Here is a 25,917-nt window from a genome sequence, read left to right on the forward strand (position 1 = left end):
GATGGCAGTAGGCATGTTGGGAGAATTTATCCTTTTCTTTCCCTACTGCAATCTTGAAGAAAAGATTGGTGCCTTCTGCACTTTTCATTCTGCATTGACAATGGTCAAATATTTACATAAGTAATACCAGAAAGACTCTGTTGTGAGGCAGGTGGCTACCAAGAGGAGGGCCTTCTCTGCTGTGGCACCCCGGCTGTGGAATGAGCTCCCCAAGGAGGTTCACTTGGCACCTACATTATATGCTTTTAGACGCCAGGTGAAGACCTTTTTATTCTCCCAGCACTTTAACATTCTATAAATAAATTTTAACTTGGTGTTTTAAATTTGTAATTTTGCATTGCTGCTGTTTTTAACTGGTTGAGCTTTTATATTGTATTTTATATTATGGTTTTATACTGTTGTTTTATACTTTGAATGTTTTTAATTTTTGTGAACCGCCCAGAGAGCTCCGGCTATTGGGCGGTATAGAAATGTAATTAATAATAAATAAATAAATAAATAAATAAATAATACCAGAAAGACTCTGTTGTGGTTCCCTCTATCTGTGGAATGCCCTGCCCAGGGAGACCCACTTGGAAACTTCATTGTATTCAGGTAGATGCTAAGACCTCCTTCTTCTAGCAGGCATTTAATATTTAATCCTTAATTTGTTGTCTTTATTATTACCTTTACTTCTGGATCTTATTTTTAAGATCCTATACACATTTTCCTGGATCTAAGTCCCTTTGAACTTAATGAGACTTAGGCCTTAGCTAGCCCTAAGGTTTATCCTGGGGTCATCCCTGCCTGCTCCTGGGATATCCTGTATGTGATTTACATGAACAGGGATGACCCCGGGACGATCCCGGGATAAACCTTAGGTCTAGCTAAGGCCTTACTGAGTAGACATGGACAAGATTGTGCTGTTAATGTTTTCAATATCTTAAATTTTCAATATTTTTTTGTATTATTGTATTGGCTGATATTTTTCATTATTTACGTATTTATTTATTTATTATAAACCACTCTGAGTGAATTTGTCAGTTGGATGGTATATAAATCTAATGAATGGATGGATGGATGCATGAATAAACAAATACAAAGTGATTGAAATTGGATTATGCCCATGGAATGGAGGTTGCCCTCCCTGCTTGCATAAGTATAAGTGCCTTCCAGTCACACAACAACATCCTTGGGTCATAGCCAATGTGAGCAAACACTTGTTATGTGTTACTATGATCATTTGATGACAGTTGTGATTCTTACTATTTTGTTATCATCTTAACATAACTCCTTTCTAGAGCTTGCCAGGGGAAACAGCAGATCTATGAGGGTGGTAGGAGAGCTGTGTGAAAACGGCTTCTCAAAATTCTTCACCCTATTTGGAGGCAGGGAAATTAGGGGGACAATTTCTCCAGAAGGAGGAGAAATTCTCTGAATGTTTCTCACAGGTAGGACGTTCCACTGGCTGGTATTGTAGCACAGCTTCTTTCTCCCCCCGCCCCCAGGGGTGTTTGCTTTTTGAGCTGCCACTGTAAGTGGTAACAGCTGCAATTGTGGTGGTAGGCTGTCCTCCATTTTGCATCTCCCACAATGTACCATAACTAGCATTGTTCTGGGGCATTCTGAAGGGGATGGGGGAGTGGGGGGAGGCAGCTACCACCCAAAAATCTCAGAACTTTTTAGAGAAAAATGTTTTCTGAGAAATTTTTGATTAGGACTAGTTGTCATTTTTCAGGATTCAGCACCTTCCCCAAGGTCTTCCTAACGTTAAATGTCAGAATGGTTGATGTGATACACCTTGTCTGTAATGCAGATGCCATGACTACTTCCTTGAAAGCCCTATGTCAGGTGGGGGACAATGCTATGTCCAGTCCTGGGAAAGAGATTTAGCTAGTGCTGTGCCCGAATCTGTCTTTCAATTTCCTGAAAGTTTTTCTCCCCCATGAAAGAGGCTTCCATTTTTCTACCTCATTCTCAGAGCATTTTATCATTTATTCTGAATTTCTTTCGGTGGTATTTTTGAGCTTACTGAATTACTGCAAGGTGGCTAAGGGTGCTGTGTTGTTTTTCTTTCCATTATTCATCTTGTCATTACTTTGCAGTCTCCCAGGCTGTCTATGCTTCCTGGTCTGGAAAAGCCCTATGGGAGGCATTACCTCATGATGTCTTCCCCTGGGCTTTAATCGAAATGTATGAAGCTGAGGAGGCTACAGGCTGCCAGAAAGAAGATTATACAATGAAAGTCGGGAAACTCATGCATACTCCTTGACCACTGTGTAAACAAGGAAGCACAATAATCCTGAACTCAAATCACGATAATTTCTCTGGAAATTTCTTCTCCTTTGAATTTCTTTTTGAAAGCAACCTCCTTTCTATCAGAATGAATGGCAATGTTTTTCAAAAAATGGTACAGCACTAAGTGCTACACCTATATACTGTACCTTGCCCACACATCCCAAGAAACAGCATAATTACTCCAATCCTATTCGGTACATGCTAACTGCATAAAAAAAAAATATGCTTGTGATATTTGAGTGCAGAATGATGATCAGGGAAAGGCTTATAAAGGCAAAGTAATGCAATCTAAAACCTACTCACCTCTGAGTAGTCTTGGTGACTTCAGTGTGCCATTAATGCAAGAATTTATAGACTACATTTGTCATGAAGTCATTTACACTGGTGGAAATTGTGTTAGCCACATCATTTATGTGCGTTTTGGCTAAGTATAATGTTGAAGAAGGGCAGCTTGCTGACAAATTTGTAGCTGGGGCAAATAATTGCTTTTCTAGTCTCCTGCCCCAAGCTTTCAGCATTGTAAACTAAAATAATGTTTAGTTCCCACGTGATTCAGCTTTTCAAATGACAATGGAGATTCTGAAGGGCATTTGTGGTCTGAATGGCTAAAATCAATTAGGGGGAAAAGCAATGGGAGAATTAGTCAATGGGATCTAGACTAAGTTAGGTCAATCTGAAATCCATGTGAAATGTTAGTCATGAATTCAGCACCATGGACTGCAATGGAAGCAATGCCCAACAAACTAAGCAAAGATCCTGACTCACAGCATACATTGAACCCTATTTTTATCACCATGGGGATAATTAAGTAATGGGTAAATTCCCATGCTAAATTTCTTTGTGTAAGAGTGCTATTAAAATTACAGGAGCAGGTCCAGTTTGGGGGTGTTCTTTTTTAATGACAGCTGTCCGACACTTAACAACACGTCTTCAAAAGTCATAATAGAATTTGTGAGTCTTCCACCTCATTCCATTCTCTCAGCATCTCCCACCATAGCCAAACACAATTGAGTGCTGAAATTGCCTTGGCTGAAGCCAACTTTCCCTGCTCTCCTCCCAACAGCCTCACCTTTTTCATGCCCAATATTTAACCAACTTTCATTTAGCTCAGGGTGATGCCACCTTCCCAACCAACTCAATGCAATTCACTTATGAGTAGCCATGCTTAGGACTGGCCCATGCAATATGCATGTTTCATTGAGTAATTCTCAGATAAGCACACCAAGGTTTGTTACTCTTACTTCAGTGGTGAGAACACCAGTGGCTCATTTGTTGAAGCTTCCCCTGCCATCCAGCCTCCTCACTCCAACTCCTCACCAGCCAGCCCACCAAAGCCCCTCCCACTTCTGGCATGCTTATCCCCCCACACACCAATATCTTTTGCAATCCATCTTTTAATCTTTTGTAAACCATCCAGAAAGCTTTTGCTACTGGGTGGTCTAAAAATGATGATGATGATGATGATGATGATAATGTGCCTGTAGCAAATGCAGCCATTGAGTAAAAAAAAAAAAAAGTTCCCCAGCCCTGCTTTACTTGAAAATAATTTCTATTGACAGCAATATGATTTGCTTCCCAAACTACAAATCTCATTGATTTCAGTGGTGTTTAGGCCTACATCTAGATTAGTCCTACTGTTTCTTTTCCCTCGAAGGAAGAAAGTACAGTGTATGGGAAGAGGGCTGGGATTTTGAAATCCCTGTACATGGGGTTAATATATCATGGTCATATCTTACCTTTATCCCATACATAGAGCTGATTAATTTAAGTGGACATTTGGAGCATAGGAAACCATGGAAACTGAATTAAGTTAACAACCATGTTGATGGTGATGCAGGTAAAGGGGATGAAAGAGTGCAATCCACTCAGTCCAGTTTCTAACAACTGTTTTGGTTCTACAAGGTTGATAACAGCAAGAAGTAATAAAGCTTTCATTTCCCCTTCACGTTGCTAGGTATGAGTCATTATAAATGGGGAAAATATCTCACTATCACAAAAAGTATTCTCCCCCACCACCACCACCAGCAAGTTACTTTTTGCAGATCAGAATGGGATTTTAAAGGGTCACTCACACCATCCTGTGGTCTATTAAATCAGTAGCAGTAGATTTTGGCTGTGAATAATGGCTTTTTATGCCTCAAGCCACACGGTATTTATAATTGTGTTTGAAAATTATTGCATTTTTATTTCATTAAATTTTATTTAAACCAAATTGATGCTTTAGGCAGCTGAATGACCATATAACATGGTTTCGGTTGAACCATTTCCTGAGTGTTCCACTGTGCCCTGAGTACCAATCGCCAAAGAGGAACAGAATATAAAATGTCATCAGGAATGATTTGCTATACACACTTAGTCAGAGTTTAGTTACAGAGCTTTGGGCCGAATACCAAATCCCCATTTATAAGAACGTTCAGAAACAAGCTTGAAAAGAAGAATCAGCCTTGAAGTGTTTCCTTGTAATTCCAGGAATGTCTTAATCCAATTTAAAATTAATTACTTGCTAGTCATATATCAGGATACCTTTGGCTTTTTAAATAGTGGTATTAATCAGACTAACTACCAGATCTCTTCTATTCCACACCACTTTGAAACTATGATCTGAAACTTACAGACAACTTTCAGAGATATCCAAAACCTGGGAAAGTTTACAATAAAAACAGTCTATGATCCTGAGAAGAAAACACACACAAACATAGCACTGGGTCATACAGACAAGGAGTGAACTTGGGGATTATAAATCTCCTCTTACCGTGTTCATAACATTGACTGTTGTCAGTCCAGGGTTATATTAATGCATCAATGCATTTCCAAATAGGCTTTGCTTGCATGAACCACCCACTTCCCTTCTTTACAAGATTGCATAAAAATAAAAAAAGCTTTCTCACCAGGGGAAATACTTAGATTCTGGTTCACATTCAAGGTTATACCTTTGGTAGGCAGGGATGATGATTTCTTTTGGTTCAGTTTTTGATAAGAACATTTCAAACATTGCCAATTTCTTCATAAACAGGATGGAAAGACCTCGAGGGTGCTTTTTTTTTTTAAAAAAAAAAAAGAATGCAAATGTTGAGAAAATAATAATAAATAATAATAATTTTTTACCCGCCTCTCCATTTTGATTGAGGCGGGGAACAGCAGTAAGTATAAAATGAATAAAATACTGATTAAAAACATAGTATACATTGTTAAAACATCCTAAATGCATCCTAAAACTCCACTGGATAAACCTGCCAGAAGAGATCAGTCTTGATAGCGTTCTTAAATGCTAAAAGACTGTTAAGTTGACGAATCTCCTCTGGCAGGCCATTCCACAGCCTGGGAGCTGCAGAAGAGAAGGTCCTCTGGGTAATACCTGTCAGTCTAGTTTTTGGCTGGCTGAAGGAAATTCTTCCCAGAGGACCTGAGTGTGCGGGGTGGATTGTACGGGAGAAGGCGATCCCACAGGTAGCCTGGACCTGAACCATGTAGGGCTTTAAAGATGATAACCAACACTTTATACTTCACCTGGAAACTAATTGGCAGCCAGTGAAGATATTTTAAAACTGGTGTAATATGGTCACCCCTAGGTATACCGGTGACCAGCCTGGCTGCCATAGTTTGAACTAGTTGAAGTTTCCAGACTAGGCACAAAATGAAATGGACAGCTTTGTCCATCTCGCTTTGAGCTCTTAAAACTCTAGGTTTTCTGGCAGGCTTCTCATTTTTTAACAGTTACGTATGAGGTCCAACATGGTCCTCTTCACACTGGTAATTAGGGAAGTTAAGAAAGACACAACTGATTTAAATGAGTTCCGATTTCTATGAATCTGATGTGCAGACACCTCAGTGGGCTGGCTTTTTCAAAATCATATGGATTCTGTGGACTTGCAGTCCAATTTTATACTTAGGTGGGATTTGTGCAAATTGGCACTTGCATTAATTATGCAGATTATTTCAAGTACGTATGAGCGCTAATTCACCTTACGTGCCCTTGTGGAACTGGAATAAAATTCTGTTACATCCCTAAAAGAAGTTAATTCCATCAATGAGCAGACAATGGAATGAAAGTTACCTGATAATCTTCGAAAAACACAGAACAGAGTTAACAAAATGTGTGTGTCCCTATAGGGAATAGCTGTACCTATGTATTTATTTCTGTTCTGTCCAATAGCTGAAGCTCTCTGGGTGATTCACAAAAAAATAAAATCTTAAGGTACTACATAAAACATGAAAGCTTAAAACTGCAATATGAAAGTACAACCAGAATAAAACAAAGAAGCCATGGAGAGCTTTAAAATACAGATTGAAAATGTAGATTTGAAATAGCAGAGCTAGAAGGCTGGGATGCTAAAATGTTAAAAAACTGGGGACATAAAAAGGTCTTCACCTGGCAATGAAAAGAGTCAAATGTAGGTGCCAGGCAAACCTCTCTAGGGCTGTCATTCCACAGCTGGGGTGCCACAGCAGATAAGGCCCTCTTCCTGGTAGCCACCTGGTGAATTTGGCCAGCGCAGATGATGGGTGAGAACTTCATTCAGTTTCTTATTTACAAAGAACTTAACAAAATTTTCAAATTTCTTCATAAAAGAATGCAAGTTATTTTAAAAAGTATATGTGGGAGGAAGGAAATCAGACAGATTCATCCTACTACACGTGAGCCTGAGGTCCATTCCCTTTCCCTCCCCTCCCCATCAATAATTTCACCCAGCACATACTTTGTGTCAGAGGCGTTCTATTAAAATGCTGTATGTCACACATCCACAGTATCATTGTAATCTATAATTTGACCTTGCCTCTCATTAATGTTCCTTCCATTAGCAGAGCTGGGGGAATTGTGCACTTTCTGGAGGCCCTGGAAACTGTGCTTTGCTTCCCTCCCCCTGCTAATTGTGGCCTTAAAGTCTCTCTTAAAATCTTTAAGGCCACTTAAACCCTCTACTGCAGGCTAATATCACCTGGTAAGCCTCTCCTCCAGCCAATGATGCCACCAAGCTCCTCCCCCCCAATGCTGGGGCTTTCAGGAGTGTCCCCTTATTCCCCCTCCACATCCACAATACCTACCCACCTACCTACAGTCAGGCATGCCAAACACAGGGCATTTATGGGTGCATCAAAAGAGGAACAGGGATATAGCGTTCCTTTCTGTCTCTTGAGTATATAAATGATGCAAAATTAAAATGGTAAGTTCTGCTGCCCCACATTTGAATGTCAGAAGATGTTCACTTTCATATTTAAGGCCCCGAAATTCCAACCACCACCTTCCTTTGGAAGAAAGACACAACAAGAGTATGCAGCCAGCCCTACTACTAGTAACAGTGAGCATGACGATTACTACTAGCAACCATTTCTGGAAAGAAAGAAAGAAAGAAAGAAAGAAAGAAAGAAAGAAGGAAAGAAAGAAAGAAAGAAGAACTTTTTATGTGAGAGAACTGGTCCTTCATGTTGAGCGCTGATGCTGCATTTTATGTTAATTCTGTCAAGTTCTGTCCTTTGAACACTTGTCAAGGAAGTGCATGAAAGAAAAGCGGGGTGATTGCCTCATAGAACAGAAAGCAGCCTTCCATTTTAGCTATAGAAAGCTACAAGTCTAATTTAGTCGGTGTTGAAGTCTATGAGGTAAAGAAAGCAGTTAGACAATTGACAACTGAAAAGCACAAAGAGATTTGAGGGGAGGGATTTGGAATGTCCTGTCGAAAAAAGAACAGAAGCACCATACATCTTAATTTGGAAACAGGACCTTGAATCAAATGGAATTACATATTCTACTCCAGCGTGCAAAAGACACGGTGGCCTCAGTAATTCCTGTGTATTTACGAGGCAGATATGTATTATGTAGGGGTGTGCACGGACCCCCCGCTCCGCTTCACTTGCAGATCCGCCATTTTCCGGATCGGGCCGCTCCGCCCCGCCCCCGCTCCGCCCACTTCCGCTCCGCTCCGCCCGGAGCTCCGGATCCGGATCCGGAGCTCCGTTTCCCCCCCCCATAGGCTTGCATTGAAAGCTAAAAAATTATACAACTTTTTTTCTGTTCAAGTTAGAAACCTCATGTTTGGCACCATGACACCTCATGGGGATATACACACGCACACCAAGTTTCAAAGCAATCCCATCATCCCCTGATTTTTGGCGAATTTTTGAAAATCGGGCACCCCACACACAACATCCCTGCGAGGTGGGCAGGGGAGGAGGGAGGGAAGGCAGGCAGGCATGCAGCTGGCATTTCTGGGGGCATAAGGAAGTGAGCCAAGGATAAGCCAGTAATGCATATAAAATGGAATAAATCAATCAATAAACAAAGGAGGGGTGGAATTAAAAGCAGCAGTGTTGCTCAATAAACAGCAAGAAGAATTTTTTTAAAAAGGCTATATCTGTCTTTTACCAGCAATAGGGGGACGTGCCCGGGGGAGGGGGAAGTAGCTGCCAGTTCAAGACACTGACAGCCACCAACAGCTCTGAGAAGAAGTAAAACGCTCACTTCGACTCATAACAGGCATTGCTCCACCACTGAAAAGTGACCATTCACTTCAACTCATGATAGGCATTGCTCCACCGTTTTACTCTCTTTGGAAGGCTCTAATGGCCTTCCAGTGCAGGAGAGAGTGGGGGCACGTCCACGATGAGATGCCCTAGGGGAGCTCATCCCCTTGCACCACATCTATTCAGTTGTTCACCAAGGTTAGGGTGGGGAGCAGTGCTGTGTTTCTATCTCTTATTCTTGGCTTAGTATATGATTTCAGGTTGTGTTTGTGCATTTGGTGGGGCTACTGTGTTAAAAAACACGGGGAAAAGCCCGTTCAGATGAAGAAAGAGAAGTTTCCCAGAATCCCAAGTTACCCGTTTTGCCTATGCCCTCCTCCAACTTTGGGATCATCATGACCGGGAGCTGACTCTGCCCCTCAGCCCTTTGAAAAAGGTATTTTTCCCGCCGATTTTTTAAAAACTTCTAGCCCGCGACCCGTACGATGCAGAAAGTTGAGAGTGGTCTCAAAATGACCCCCATCCACGACTCTCTGTGCACAAGAATTTTCAGAATGATAGCTTAAACCGCCCCCCAGTTATCCCCGATTCTTTCCCTCAATGCAATCCTATGGACGAAAAGCCGAAAACGCCGTTTGAGCCGCGCGGTTGACCCGATTTTCACAAAAATATAGCCCGCGACCCGTACGATGCAGAAAGTTGAGAGTGGTCTCAAAATGACCCCCATCCACGACTCTCTGTGCACAAGAATTTTCAGAATGATAGCTTAACCCCCCCCCAGTTATCCCCGATTCTTTCCCTCAATGCAATCCTATGGGCGAAAAGCCGAAAACGCCGTTTGAGCCGCGCGGTTGACCCGATTTTCACAAAAATATAGCACGCGACCCGTACGATGCAGAAAGTTGAGAGTGGTCTCAAAATGACCCCCATCCACGACTCTCTGTGCACAAGAATTTTCAGAATGATAGCTTAACCCCCCCCCCAGTTATCCCCGATTCTTTCCCTCAATGCAATCCTATGGGCGAAAAGCCGAAAACGCCGTTTGAGCCGCGCGGTTGACCCGATTTTCACAAAAATATAGCACGCGACCCAGACAACGCAGAGAGGTGAGAGTGGTCTCAAAATGACCCCCATCCACGACTCTCTGTGCACAAGAATTTTCAGAATGATAGCTTCAAAAACAACGTAGTTATGCGCGATTATTTGCCGCAATGCAATCCTATGGCGAAATGTTTTCAAGATGGCGACCGGAGCGCTCCGCCTGAACTAGGAGCTCCGAAAAATGGCCGCTTCTCTTCGCCTTGCTTCTAGGGGGTCCGCGGTCCGCTCCTACTCCGCCTCTGGGTAAGGCGGAGCAGGCCAATCCGCTACTGCTTCTACGCTCCTAATCGGAGCGGAGCACATCCCTAGTATTATGTCTTCTGTGATAAGATTATACATTATAATAGGTAGAATCTAGATTTAGGCATATGTAGAAAAGACCCATAGAAATCAAGACCAATGTAATAAACCTCATTAATTTCTAAGAATCTGCTCTAAGTCTAGAACCAACCCAATATTGAAGTATTCAAAGCATTTCACATAATTTATATCAATAAATGGTGGCAATGATCCTGTAAGGTAGATAAGTATTACCATCCACATTTTTCAGATGAAAATATGGGGCTGAGAGATGAGAGCTTGCTTAACACACATAGGATTAAATCCTTAGCTAAGGATAGTGTGTCTCCTCTGAATGAATGCTTGGAGGAGGTAATGGGCTGGATGAGGAAAAACAAACTGAAGCTGAATCCAGACAAGACTGAGGTGCTTGCTGTCAAAGGCCATAACCTTGGTTTGGAGTTGTGTCAACCAGTTCTGGATGGGGTTACACTCCTCCTGAAAGACTGTGTCCGCAGCTTGGGACACAGTCGCTCCAAATGACAGCCGAGATAGATGCGACGGCCAGGAGCGCCTACTATCAGCTTTGGCTTATACGCCAGCTGCGCCCCTTCCTATAGTTGGAACACCTAAAGATGGTAGTGCACGTGCTGGTAACTTCAAGGCTCGACTTCTGCAATGCGCTCTACAAAGGGCTACCTGTATGCCTCGTCCGGAAACTTCAAATAGTTCAAAATATGGCAGCCATGCTGGTCACTGGTACACCTAGGGGTGAACACATTACACCAGTTTTAAAATATCTTCACTGGCTGCCAGTTAGTTTCCAGGCAAAGTATGAAATGTTGGTTATCCTCTTTAAAGCCCTACATGGTTTGGATCCAGGCTACCTGCTGGATCGCCTTCTCCCGTACAATCCGCCTCGCACACTCAGGTCCTCTGGGAAGAATTTAATCTCCCAACAAAATCAAGGCTGACAACTATTACCCAGAGGACCTTTTCTTCTGCAGCACCCAGTTTGTGGAATGGCTTGCCGGGAGAGATTCGTCAACTTAACAGTCTTCCAGAATTTAAGAAAGCCATAAAAACTGATCTCTTCCAGCAGGCCTACCCAGTTGAATTTTAAATTTGCCTTTTAATAATGTGCTGCTTTTAATAATGTATTAGTTTTAAATGTTTTAATTAGTTATATGATGTTCGCATTTGTGTTCTACCCTGCCTCGATCCAGAGGGAGAGGCGGGTAACAAATTTATTTATTTATTTATTTATTATTTATTTATTACATTTCTATACTGCCCAATAGCTGAAGCTCTCTGGGCGGTTCACCAAAATTAAAATCATAGTAAGACAACCAACAGGTTAAAAGCACAAATACACAATACAGTATAAAGAGCACTTAAAGCAATATAAAATTATTATTATTATTATTATTATTATTATTATTATTATTATTATTTATTTTCATGTTTAGACAGAAAAAAGTCCTACAACTCACAGCATTCTCTAGCTATGCTGGCTGGGGAATGCTGAAAGTTGTAGGACTTTTTCTTTCTTTCTAAACATGCATAGGGTTGTGCCTCTGTCGACTTTGAGGTGACATTTAAGCCAAGGACTTCCTCATACATATGTAGCATGAGAAGCACCTGTCATTGTATATCCTTTGGGAGAAATTTGAAGATCCCAAATTCATTGTGACTGCCCACTGAGTTCAAAGCTGCAATCAGTAGTAAAGAGGGATCAAAGATGCTGGGCAATGGTTTCTTCATATGCCCTTGTACTAAAAGTAGAGAGAAAGAATTGATGGAATCTCAGTCATAAAGAAAAAGTGTGTGTGGGGGGGAGAGAATTTTAATCCCAGCTGGCTATATCAGTCAGTTGGAAATAACAGCAATTATAAGAAGAGGGCATGGAACATTTCTATAAGTTTTGCTGAGTACTAATGATTGGAGCTAAGCCTAATATAGTACTACTTAGATCATTAATCACAAAGCTGTTCAGCATACGGACAGTGATGTTGAATACAGCATATCACTTCAGCCAAATATAATACAATGCCATTCAACAACATAGAACTCTAGGTTTTATGTATTTTTCCCAGTCAGATTTAGGCCAAAGTAAACAACAACAACAGACAATAACTGTCTAACCAAGGATGGGAGGGTACACATTTTAAAAACAAAACAAAATGGAAACCTAGAGTTGAAACATGAAGCTTTACTTGCAAGATCTCCCCACACCCTTGTTGACTCTTCTCGCTGATGCCATTGAATTGTCTGAGGGAGAACTGACTTCAGTTTATCACTATCCCCTTTTGGATTTCCATGGACTCAAAGGTTCTGAAACATTGATGGTGGCAGAGCTAAGCCTGTGTAAAATAACAAAGAGGCATCGTGCAGTGGACCTACCTCACAAGGGAAGCAGAAGCTGGAGATCCAGTGTGTTACAGGCTTGATATTCCAGGCAGGTCTACCCAGGAGACAGCTGGCCTCCCCTGCTGTAATAAACAAACTAGTGGAGAACACAGCAGCTCAGCTGTTGTTAGGAGCTGTCCCTTTTCAGTGTGTAACTCCTTTGCTGAGGGAACTGCGCTGGCTGCCTATTGGGCACTGTGCCAGGTTTAAGGTTTTGATACTAGTGTACAAAGCCCTAAACAGCTTGGGACCAGGATTCCTGAGAGCGCACCTTCTCCCTTACCAACCTGCCTGGTCACTGAGGTCATTCGAGGGCCTGCTCCTGGTAGCTCCACATGGATGTATGGCCCGATCAGAGTCCACCAGGAGAAAGTCTTTAGTGTGGTGGCCCCTTCTCTTTGGAACTCCCTGCCCCTGGAGGTCAGGCAGGCACCAACACTGTGTTGCTTCTGGTGCCTCCTGAAACAGCTCATTTCCAGAAAGCATTCCTCAACTCACAGTCCCTATTTTTTATTGGTATTCTGTTTGAAACAGAACAAGATGCTGGTTTAGTCTTTTTATCATCCCTACGTTCACTGCTCTGGAATCTATTTTAGATATGGAGTGGTATATAAATATTGCAAGTAAATAAATAATAAATGCAGTTCACATGCACTAATGCATATATGGTTGCAAAGGTAGAAATAATATTATTTTTAAAATAGAAAAGAAATACACCTCACCATAGTGGAGAAGACTGTGACCCAGTGTATCTACCTGATTACTGTGCTGTTCAGAGGCTAATTAGTTTTAGGCAACTTCAAAGCTCCAGATCTCCCATCATATCTTGAGACTGGGCTTGGATTGGAGAGCTCGCCTAATGGAGAATGCCTTAAAATAGAGGACTTCCTTTCACAGCCTTTCAAACAGATAGTGGTCTTCTGTAAAAGAGTTTGCATAGCCCCCGTAATCTCTGTGTATTTCTTTTAAATAGCAATACTAAAGACACTCTTTGTAAAGCACATCTTAATATTAATAATTCTGGTCTATTTCCCAGTCTTTTCTCAAGATCTAATCATTTTTGAGTCTTATCTATCATCTTATTGTTTGATTTTGCTTTGATTTATTAGCATATTTAAGAAGACATGCATGAAATGGCATACCTATGCGACGCTAACCAAATGAATTTGAGTACAGCTGAGAACAATAGTTATCTAATAATCAGACAATATGTCTTTTTCAAATATCCAAACTTAGCTAACATTTCTAGCTGAATATTTTCTTCAGTGTTAACCCTGTTCTAATCATTAATATAAGGATACTAAGTCACAAAAATAGTATATCAACCAAGCATATATTTTTTTCAATCGCACAAATGCCTAAAATATGTCAGCTTACTCATTAAGGCCGTCTGTCATGTTTCACTCAACCATTCATCCAAACTAGGGAGCAAGCTGTTCTTCAAATATTTTGCCAATAATATTGTTGTTTGATCTAAAGTTTTAGTGCAGTCAGAAAGTGTTCCTCTCAGCATGGGGAGGCAAGGATTTATTTATTTTTAAAGTCTTAAAGAGGAGTGCCATGCAGTTGCAACAAACAAACAAATTGTCATTTTAATCTTTCCCCAAGGCCCCTGACATAGTAACCCTATGAAGATGGGCAGCGTGCTCAGGTGAGGGCTAAAAGTGAGGATGGGATGTTGTGGACATACAGACAAGCCTCACCCCTCGGCGTTCCCATCCCCTCAGTCCTCAACCCTCCCATGTTGAGTAGGGAAGCCACAGCTGCCTTATAGACCATTGATCCATCTAGTCCAGGATTGTCAATACTGACTAGCAGTAGCACTTCAAGCAGGATTTTTTTTTAAAAAAAAAAATTAGCTGTGTCTGGAGATGGTAGTGATTGAACCAAAGCTTGTGATACAAAGCTTGTATCTTCTGATACAAAGCTTGTCTTATACCACTGCACCATTCCCCACCAAAGATAAAACAGGATTCCCAATAAATCAGGACTCCCAATTACATGAAGCTTCCACTCACGTTCAAGTGGAAATAAGTAAAAGCTCCCTTCAGGCCTTTCCGCTCAACACCGGAAGGGCCTGAAGGGAGTGGGTGGGATAGGAATTTGGGGAGCAGGGCTTGCATGCACACCCATGCCCCATTTCCACTTTTAGCCATCCCGTGAGCAAACTAAATGTCTGCCAGGGACTAGTGTCACTCAGGAATGATGTGTAGCTGAGGACATTGGATGGTAATTAAAATGGGGGTTCAATTGCTCACATACTGCAAGCACCTCGGCACCTCCTTTCTAGCCCCATAAGTCCACCAGAGTCAGGGGCACTTCAACATGGGGGGCACCAAAAGTACTTTGCCTGGGAGCCTTCCAATTTGGGGGTGGGCCTTGCCTACGAGCCAGGTATTTATTTATTTATTTATTTAAGCATTTTTATGCTGCCATTCAGCCAAAAAAGGCTCTCATGGCGGCTTACAAAAGTATTTCTTGACAGTCCCTGCCCACAGGCTTACAATCTAAAAGACATGACACAAAAGGAAAGGGGATTGGGAGGAAGGTGGAGGGGGGAAAGGAAAGCAAATTCAGGAACTACAATCTTAGTAATCTTAGTAATTGGGGCCCAGAAGGTTCTAGATGGGCAACAAAATATCTGACATGTATCATAGTTAGGGATTCACAAGGATTTCAGTTCAGTTCACAAATCACCCAAACTTGCTCACTTCTCAACCCCAAACATGAATGTGGCTGGGAGCACTTTAAAAAAAAATGGTCTGCATTTTCCTGAACTTGTGATTGCGTAAAAAAGGTGTTTTGTGTTTTGTTTTGTTTTTTAAAAAAACATTTTCAAGCATTAGTCAATGAGGGGAAGTGTGCACTTTTTTAAAAAAGTGCACAAAAATGTACACTTTCCACATATGAACAAAACACAGGCCACAAATGAAAATATCACTGGACCAAACCAAACTTGTGAGGTCGTCGCGCATTGCATGTAAACGGAGGAGGGATCTTGCATTAATGACAATGCGAGATCTTCCCTCCTCTGTCGTTGGATAAAAGGTAGGTCTAGCTAAGGCCTGTGTCAAAAGGGATGAACCCAAATCTTCCTCTTCTGAATTTTAGACTGGTATTGGCCTACAGAACAGCCTCTGCATTGGGGTGAACTTAACACAAAAAGAATAGGTTCTGAATTCTTCATATTACCTATTTATTATAAATTATTCACTGTGCTCTTATAATAATGTGCTGCCCTAAGCAACAGAGAACTTTAGGGTGGATTCCTGCATTGAGCAGGGGGTTGGACTTGATGGCCTTGTAGGCCCCTTCCAACTGTGCTATTCTATGATTCTAATGTCCAAGTATTCTTTACAACTATATTCTCAAACTCAAATGATGTATGTCTAGAAATGGCTGGATCAATATTTTTGGTACTTCTATAGAAAGGGTTTTGACAGGGCTTTCAGACCATCATGCACTTTTGGAAGAGTTATTGTGAAGGTAGAACTTTGTCATATCTTGCATGAAACATGTTCTTTTAGCAATGTTGCAACCCTTAAAATGGTTATATTTCAATGACACAAATGAAGAATACTGCACAAAGTGTGTACTAAGTTAAAGGTGCACTAAATAGCATGGTAAATTAATTTCAGCTAATGAAGAAATGGTAGTCGGAAAACACCAGCTGTTGACTTATAAAAAATAATTGGAGCTGCAGTATAAAGTTCCCCTCTTTTACCCAACTGTCTGACCTTTGATCTCAGTTATGGGAATGCCATTTCTCCAGAAATAGTGGCAGTAACGATTCAGCATATTCAGAACTAAAATGTCAAATGAAGTGCTGAAAGCATTTTGTGAGAACATTTGTAAGATCGGAAATAATGGAAATGAGCACATTTAAGCTTTAGTTATGCCAAATCCTCATGACACAGTTGAAAGTTTTCCACCATGTTTACCACATTTAGACCAAGTCTGTGCTCTTTGAATCTCCAGAGTTGTTATTGTTGCTGTTGCTGTTATTTACGGGGGTTCAGATAAGTCAGTGTATCCAATCTCTACAAGCCATAAGGCAATTGTATTGATTCTTGTTCATTCAAATGGCAAACCAGGAGGCTTGTGGGCCTCTGAGGTGGCCCAGTCAGTGACAAATGTTACACAAAACCATGGGATCACCTTAGACACATGTTACTTCCTGAATTTCTAGTTTAACATGGAAGTATTGCCTTGGTTACATGTTGCATTGAAATGAAAAACAAACAAACGTGGGAGGGAGAGTGTTGTTGCACTTGTATCCTGCTTGGATACTTATGGGTCCTTGGTCAACAGTGGGTCCACTGTGTGGACAGAGTGCTGGACAAGATGGACCCTTGGTCTGATAAGCAGACTGATTCATACACTTAATACCCATCCTAAAAATAAGTTTAGGGTGGAATCCTATGCATGTATAGATGGGGGTGGCGAGTCCTGAAACCCCCAGCAGTCCTCAGACAGCAATTTTGTCCATTCTTGTTTGTTGCATGTGGTTAGTAGCTTACAACCACAGAATCTTTGGTAGATGTGCAATATCAACTGTTTATCCACTGTATGTGTTCTGGGTGGTTGGGGCGATAAGTGACAAGGGAAAATCTAGTATACAGGGTGACATTTCTTAATGTCAGGTTAGCCAAGAGAAATAACTGGAAGAGGTGTAAATTTGTGGATATTATTTCTTCTTCTTTCCCTGACACTCCATGTGCATTCAAGCTGAAAAACAACTCAGTGCCTCTGTGATGCTCACTTTGAGGATGAAAAGAGCCTTCTTCACTTTGCTGGATGGAAGGAAAGAGCCTGCAGAATACAGAGGATTTTTAAGAGGAAGATGATAGCTCTTAGCACAGAAAAATATCAACAGCCTCTAGAGCATGGGTGGGGGCAAATCCCGCTCTCCTGTAGTCCCAGAGCTCCATCACACCAGTGATTTAGTGCATTCTTGACATGCCTGATGTGCAGATTTGTAGATGGTACTCACGTGATGCCGTGCCTGTCCTGCTGACACCCCAACTCTTCCCTGGTATTTACTAGAATGCCAAAAGTCTGGATTATTTCCCTAAATGTGTTTAATGCACCCTTAAGCCTTAGTACCCTTAGTGCTGTACTCACATCTTCCTTCATTGGGGGAGTGTGCTGTGACGAGAATCTTGTTGTTGGCTTGAATGGATTGCATTCAGGTTCTGGCAGGAAAAAGCGATCTCTCCCAGAAGCCGGCTCCAAGCCTCAATAGAAAACCCAAATCTTGCATCCCAGGCTTGAAAGCATTTTTTAAAATCATACAATGCCCGAATCTCTGCAGAGACAGGATTGTACTTCCTCAAAGCCCCAAAGATCCAGACTAAAGGGTAATTCCATTTTTGCTGTACTCAGCTGACAGGACCTGCTTGTATATGTCTTGTGAAGGGGGGGGGGGGAGGAGCAATCAATGAACTGGAGGGAGAAAGAGAAGGGGTGGAGTAGAGTGGAAGAGCAATCGAAATACCAGTGAATTCAGGTGAAAAGACCCATAAGCTTGATGCGCTTATGCACCGGAGGTGAAAAAGGTGAAGACAAAGCAGGGTAATTTTTCACATGTGATGGAGCTAACAATATGGCCCTTTGGATTATCCCCTTTCCCTGGCACTGTCCCCTTTCCCTCTAACCACCAATCATTTGGTGGTTTCCAGGCATTTGTGCAGTTCCCCCTGCCCCAATTATACCAGGTTGAAATGTCTCTCCTAAGGCTTAGTTACTGGCATAAGAACCTGAAGCTCAAATATGCTGGTACTTTTTGGGCGCATCCCCTTTGCCTTGGTCCTGCCCACTACTAGAATGTGCCCCTCCCCCAAACTTCTCCAAAATTGAATTTGGCCCTCAGGCTGATAGTTTCCTCAACCCTGATCCAAAGAGTCCACACTATGGCCTTAGCTAGACTGCGTGAAATCCCGGGACGAACCCCGGGATCATCCCTGTGCGTCCACATGATGCACAGGGGATCCAGGGGTCAGGGAGGGATCATCCCTCCCTTGCCCTGGGATCTCGCCCTCCCCTTTGGGCCCGCTTTTTCCATGGCCTTGGGCTGAGCCCGAGACTACGGAATATGTGGCCCATTCACAGTTTAACACGGCTCTGCGCGATTCCTCACACAGACCTGGGAGCCATGCACGGGGTGCAGTGCTCCTCAGGAGTGCTGCGCCCATTGAGGGGGTAGGGTGGAGCAGGGAAATTAATGTACTTTTTTTTTAAAAAAGCACCTACCTTTGCACACGACCATTCATGTGCTCCTCTTTCTTTAAAAATAAAAAATGGCAGGCGCGATACCTCTCTTCCTGAGGTCATCGCGCCTCACGTGTAAACGGAGGAGGGATCTCACGTTAATCACAATGCGAGATATTCCCTCCTCCGTCGCAGACTATCAGGTAGGTCTAGCTATGGCCTATGACACCACTATCTCAGATATCTAGTACTGGATGTATAACCCACATTTTTGAAGATAGTTTTGCCCAGTGACTTGAATCCAATATTAGTCTAACATAAGTCCCATTCATTTTAATAGGTTTACTCTTAGTAGGACTAACACTGGATGCAACCCATAGTGTGCCCTCTCTAGAAAGCAACTTGAATGATCCACAGAGATAGCTCTAGTCAAAACACGATCAACGTGTTCCCAAGGATGCACAAGGAAGAGAGGCATTTTTTTTATTGCTAAGAAGCCATTCTGAATGATCTACACCAAGTGAATGATATAACACTTTGAAAACAGTTTGAAAACTGTATATGGAGTGTGTCCTGGCCCCAACAGTTGTCAATACCAATATAAACTGGTAGTGTAGATCCTACCCAAGTGTCAGTATGTGCAGTGTTAACCAGTTATCTCTCTTTGGCTGGGATCTCTGTGCTTTTGGTTTCACATTTCTCAAGTTTCTGTCTCTGAAACCTTTAAACAATGTATACATATTTGCTGTTTTGCGTTATAGTTGTTTCACCTTTAAGAAAAACAGAGGAGGAGAGTTAATCTGCTCAATTTACTGTTGAGTCCAGTCTCAAGTTCAGGGCACAGTGATTGACACTATTAGAGAGCTCTGATCCTCAGTCAATATGCACTTGCAGAAATCTCATTTTCTTTACTTGCGTTAAGAGACTGCTGCAACAGTGGCTTGGGAAGATGTCCTTCCAAAGAGTACCAGGTTATTAGCACTATAGTCTATAATCAGCTTAACAGCTCAAAGATGGGTTGAGATTTTCTGTTTAAAAATATGCTACTTGTACAGTATTTCAGCTCCCTGAATTTAGGTTTGGAGGAGCACAAGGGTGCCAGAGAAGTTCAAACACATCAATGCTGCTATAAGATCAACCCATCTAGCTCATTCTTACCAGATCAATATTGGCCTGGTGCTGCTGTCAAGATAGAGGCCTCGTATTTTTCTTACCAGATCTATGCCATTCCCAAAAGGTGTCACTGCTCGTGACTGTTTTTCATGTTGACCAAAAGTACACAGACTGTACAGCATTTAGATCATGAAAAAGATAAGGTCATCACATTACAAATAGCTTCTTTCATTTTGAGCAGTACATGATAGTGTCAGATAACCACAGAAAGGGATGAGGGGAAGCTTTGTTTTAATATTAGTAGCCTGAACTGAAACAACAGGAGTCAAAGAAAGCTGAATTAAGGGTGAAAATCTTTATGTTCAGTCTAACTTTAATGTACTAAAGGATGCCAACATAAAGAGAGATCATGGGCTTTGCTAGACCTGCCGGTATAAGCCGGCAGGAAGGCAGGGCGGCAGTGCACTGACGTTAGCACGCGCCGCCTGGAGTTCCACACGCAGGACGCGCAGGGACGACGCAAGCCCTGCAGCATCCGCCATTTTTTTTGTTGTTTAAAGGGGCCGCGTGCGGCCCGAAGACTCCGGAGAAGGTAAGGGATTTTTTAAAAACGGGGGGGGGGGGGGAAGGATGGCAAGGGGGGATGGCAAGGGGGGAGGGCGGGTGAGAGAGCGCCGCACGCCACCGCCCGAGCAAGCAGGCGAGCGGCGCTTGCCCGGGCAAGGCCTGGCATGGGCGGCATTGCCCGGGCAAGCGCCGCTCGCCTGCTTGCTCGGGCAGCGGCGCGCAGCGCTCTCTCACCCGCCCTCCCCCCTTGCCATCCTTCCCCCTGCCCCTCTCTTCCCCCCCCCCGGGCCGATGGGCACAGCGCTCGTATGAGCGCTGTGCCAGGTCTGCGGCTTTCTGCGGTTTCTCATGAGTAAGCGAATAGCCGCAAAAAGCCACGGAAGTAGCTAGATGTTTCGCAGCTCCGGCCTGAGGCCGGGGCTGCGAAAAAAGCACACCATAAGCGACTTTGCTTATGACGCGTTAGAGGAGGCCTCAGTGCGGCCTGGGCTCGGATTCCCCTGTGCGTCATCTGGACGCACAGCAGGGAAACCGGGTCTCAAGGCGCGCTAAGGCCTCGTCTAGGAACGCCCATAGTTTTGAATTGAGCAAGGGGTAAAGGGGCAGTATTGTGTCTATCTACTGACCTATTTAGGCATGGGGGTGGGATAAATTTAGTTCACATGTTAATATGGACTTACTAGTTTCATGTTTTTGAACCAATACACAAACTGAAACTCAGGCCATTGCTAGACCAGGCTGTATCCCAGGCTGATACCCAGGATCGCCCCTGTGTGTCCAGATGACGCACAGGGGATCCTGGGCTCAGGGAGGGATCAACCCTCCCTGGCCCCGGGATATAGCCTACCCCTTCTAACCTGATTTTTCCTGTGGTCTTCGGCTGAGCCCAAGACCATGAGCCTATAGTCCATTCTGCCACTTTTCCCGGATCTGCGCAATTATTCGCATGTAGCTGGGAGAAGCCGCGCAGGGGGCGCAACGCTCCCCAGGAGTGATGTGCCCATTGGGCGCAGGGTGGGGGGAGCGGGGAAATCAAATTACTTTTTTTAAAAAAACTTACCTTTAGTCGTTCGTGCGCTTCTGCGCAGCCGGCCCTTCAATTTTTTTTAAAAAAAATGGCATATGCGATGGGTCTTTCCTTTAGCCTGTCACTTCTGACGTCTAGACAATGGGCTCTCCCCTCCTCCATCACGGATTTTAAGGTAGGCCTAGCAAAGGCCTCAGTTACCTTTTGAAATATGCCCTTCTCTGAATTTTGCAGTGGAGTTCAGCAGATGCTGTCACACCATTTTGCTAGCTCTGAGCTATCAAGTGATAAGTCATTGCCTGCTGAGCTATCAAGTGATGCCCATGCATGTGCAAATCAAGATAGAAATTGTCAGTCAGACGCGTACCAATGGAATCTTTTCCTAATGCCTGAAGCCCAAACAATGCAAACTGCAACTTCTCAATTTCCAATGTGTCTAATAGGCTGAGAAAGTGATACCAACTGTGCAAGGTGTTTAAAATAAAAATCACAATTTGAGCAATTGTTATCTAATTGCAAAACATGTCATGCTACTAACTGACAAAAGAAAACAAATGATAAAATGGATTGCACCTTTTAAATTACCACATGAGACTAAAGGCTTTGTTCTTTCTACCACAACATAGCACATAATACACTTATTTTCTCTCTCAAATTCAATCACTCAGTACTAATTATGGAATCCCTTCATGTCATTTACATACTTTGATGTTCTCTAGGTCAGCTCTGACAAATGGGCATTTCGGCGGGGTGTTGAATAGGATACTTTCAGTTGGCCCAGTCTTTCCTGCAATCAGTGGTGGTTCTCCATTTCCTTGACTTCTCTCTTTGGACCCAATCTGTCCAGAAGGAGAGGAGAGGCAGTTGTTCCTTCTCCTTGCTCTTCTTATTGCTTATATGTTTGGAGAAAGTAGAACAACAAGGAGATGAAGAACCAGGATGGGGAGCTCTGCAGGCTGGCATTTGACCCTCTGCTTGGTGTGGGCCATGGCAAAGGCCCAGTGATGATAACCACTGATGCCAGCATGCTCTGACATTTTAAATACATTGTCTTGAATTCAGATTTGTTCTGGATCAACAGCACTGGTGGAAGCAGTTTTCCTTGGCCCTCTTTCCCATGGCAGCTCCTCCATCTTCCTGAAGGTGCAACACACCAAGTTAGGAGACCCTGCTGAATGAGCTGAGCTTTGGCTCATGTTGGGGTAGGGTATCCCCAAAAATCAGGTGGAGGGGCCAACCAAGTATTGTGGATGGTCCCTTCCACTCATGGAAGACATGTCCTTGATCCAACCTTGTAACAGTGAAACACCAGATCTGATGACACATTCTTCAGCTTAGCAGCTACCACCAGAGGCAAAGGTATGTGAATACCGCAACCACCTAGATGGTGGCAGCACATGGAGATCAGTGTTCTGATAGTAAGAGGAAGAGCAGTAGGGACCAGAGAACTGGATTAGGCTTGTGAGACCAACTTCTCCCACACACAGCAGGAGAGAGCAGCAACCGGTTTTTTTCTGGTTTTTCTTGCAGCGCAAGGAAGGCCATAAGGGGTGGAAGGCATGCAAGGGCAGACAACATCATGTGAGGGACCTCCGAGCAATACGTGAGTGCCCAGTAATGAGCGTGCAATAAAACGCTCATTGGATGGAGCTCAAAAAATGTGGGAAAGTCAAAATGGGATTATAACTGATCTTCCTGCATGGCTATGAATACTTTTTTTTAAATGGTATTCCGAATTTAAAACCGAATTCTATTCTTAAAACACACCAACATCAACAGTGGGAGACAAGCATAAAAGTAGCAGGTGTGAAATCAGCTAGAAGATTCCCACTCTCCAGCCTAACCTGACTTTGAGTCCAACTTGAGTTTTACCCCAAAACCTCATGATATCCTTTACGGTGAATCTCCAAACTGCTTCCCCCGCACCACCATCACACAAAGGCTTGTCTTTCAGCAGTTCCAATCATGAGGCTAAGGATACACCACCAAATACCACCTATGAAACCCCTGTGCTTGTCTATCTTTAAAGAAACATCAGTGGCAACAGTGCTGTCATTGAAGTTAGAGCAGAAGCATGTAAATAGTCTGACTAGTACCGAGAGAGAGAGAGAGAGAGAGAGAGAGAGAGAGAGAGAGAGAGAGAGAGCACAAACAGGATGCTACCCCTGACTCATAACATTAATAGCAGGCAAACTACTGCAGCATTAATTTGCTGACTAACACAATAACATTTTTGTGTTTGTTTTTGTGCATCCCCCCCGAATATGTCTCTTTGCCACAGAATACACAGCAGTTTCATGGATGTGCTCAGCATACTAAGATTTCTCATTCTCCAAATGTCAAAGTTACATATGAACCTTCCTCTAACCTTGTCTGGGAAGGCTGCTTTCAGTGTTACACACCCTACAGTTCCAGAAAACTAAATTTCAACAAATCCTGTTTGTTTCTTTGAGGTGCATTTTCTGTTTAAACTTTTATGTATACACGGATATTTTTTGAAAGATTTCCCTTTTTAAAAAAGCAGGTATGCTGTGTTGATCATTTTCAAAGCATATATATTTTGAGAATATGTATACAGGATTGCTGTTTTTGTCAGTTCACAGTGGTTATGTAGGGAGAATTTGCACAAATATTTATTAAGAGATGACTGGAAGAATTGTACTTCTTTTCTGATTAATAAAGATGGTTTTATAGCAATGCTGTCAAAATGTGAAAAGATTGGGCTGAAGATATGAATTTTCCAATGATACAATATTTGATTGTATCATGGCTCAAGATCCCTAGCCCTTAACTTCAAGATATACTATTTATTTGTTTATTTATTGGATTTCTATACTACCCAATGGCCAAAGCTCTATTATAACAACCTTCCCCAACCTGGTTCCTTCTACATGTCTGAGGCTAAAACTCCCAGCATGCCCTAGTCAGCATGACTGGAGGCATGCTGCGAGTTGTGGTGCAAGTCATCTACAGGGCATCAGGTTGGAGAAGGCTATATTATTCATTTTCATTAAAAATGTTTCTTGGCCGCCTTTCAGGGCAGAAATCCTCCCAAGGCAGCTCATAACGTTAAAATACATAACACCATTAAAAACATTAAAAGCAATAAAAACTCAAAACACACTAAGCCATGGTTAGGCCGCTAACCCTTTTGCAGAAAATGGTTAGTGAGCGTGTTTGAACCATGGTTATGTAGCTACCATGGTTAGGAATGGTTCATATGACATGCTAAGTTATGGTTCATGTAACAAACAAAGCCATAATGTTTAGCTCAAAATGCTTAATCACCATGGCTTAGGATGTCATTTGAAGAGAGCCAGTAAAATAGCAATAAAAACAACAATAAAAGCCAACAATAAAACCAGCAGCAACAATATCAGCAATAACAGAAACTAGGGTGATCCTATGAAAAGGAGGACAGGGCTCCTGTATCTTTAACAGTTGCATAGAAAAAGGAATTTCAGCAGGTGTCATTTGTATATATGGAGAACCTGGTGAAATTTCCTTTTCATCACAACAGTTAAAGCTGCAGGTGCCCTGCCCTCTTTTAAATCTAGTCACTCTAGCATAGCTCCTGCAGCTTTAATTTTCAGTGCAACTGTTAAAGATACAGGAGCCCTGTCCTCCTTTTCATATGGTCACCCTACAGAAACGACAGCAGACCTATCAAGGGAAGGCCAAGGTGAAATAATATGTTTTCAATATGCCTGCAATGACACAACATGGTGGACCTCTGATCGCAGCATGTTCCAAAGGTCCAGGGCCACTTCAGAGAAGGCCCTCTCACAAGTGATCAACCACCTAACTGCTCTCACAGTTGGGCAAATGAGAAGAGCCTCTCTTTCTGATTTCAAAATGTGGGCAGGCTGATATGGGTGAAGGTGGTCCTTCCAATAACTTGGCCCCAACCCTTTTAAGGCTTTGAAGATCAAAACCAGCACTTTGAATCAGGCTCAGAAACACAAGAAGCCTGATTGTATTGTCTGCACATGTGCTGCTTTTATGCCTACATGGTCAACATTCATCATATTAGGCATCCAAAGCCAGCAGCTGTTAGCGAATTATCAGAAATTGATTACTTCCAACTCTTACTGCAGAATAAAAGTGACCTTGAGTTTTGAAATTTACTTAATGTTTTAAAGACAGAATATATTTTTTGAATCATACCTTGACTCCTGAGCAGTCAATTGCCTTGGGAATGCCCCATACTGCCAGTGTTCGGCTGGGGCATGCATCTCTATCCTCTTCTCAAGCCTACTTTTGGGATTCACGGAATAAGCTTCTTTGGAACACAAATAACTGGGAGGAATTATTCTGGTGGAAGGGAGACTTTTCCCTCTGCACACCTTGACTAGGGTGACCTCATGAAAAGGAGGACAGGGCGCCCCTATCTTTAACAGTTGTATAGAAAAGGGAATTTCAGCAGGTGTCATTTTTGCATGCAGCACCTGGTGAAACTCCCTTTTCATTACAAC

Source organism: Elgaria multicarinata, chromosome 9 (assembly GCF_023053635.1).
Source record: "Elgaria multicarinata webbii isolate HBS135686 ecotype San Diego chromosome 9, rElgMul1.1.pri, whole genome shotgun sequence".
NCBI lineage: Eukaryota > Metazoa > Chordata > Lepidosauria > Squamata > Anguidae > Elgaria > Elgaria multicarinata.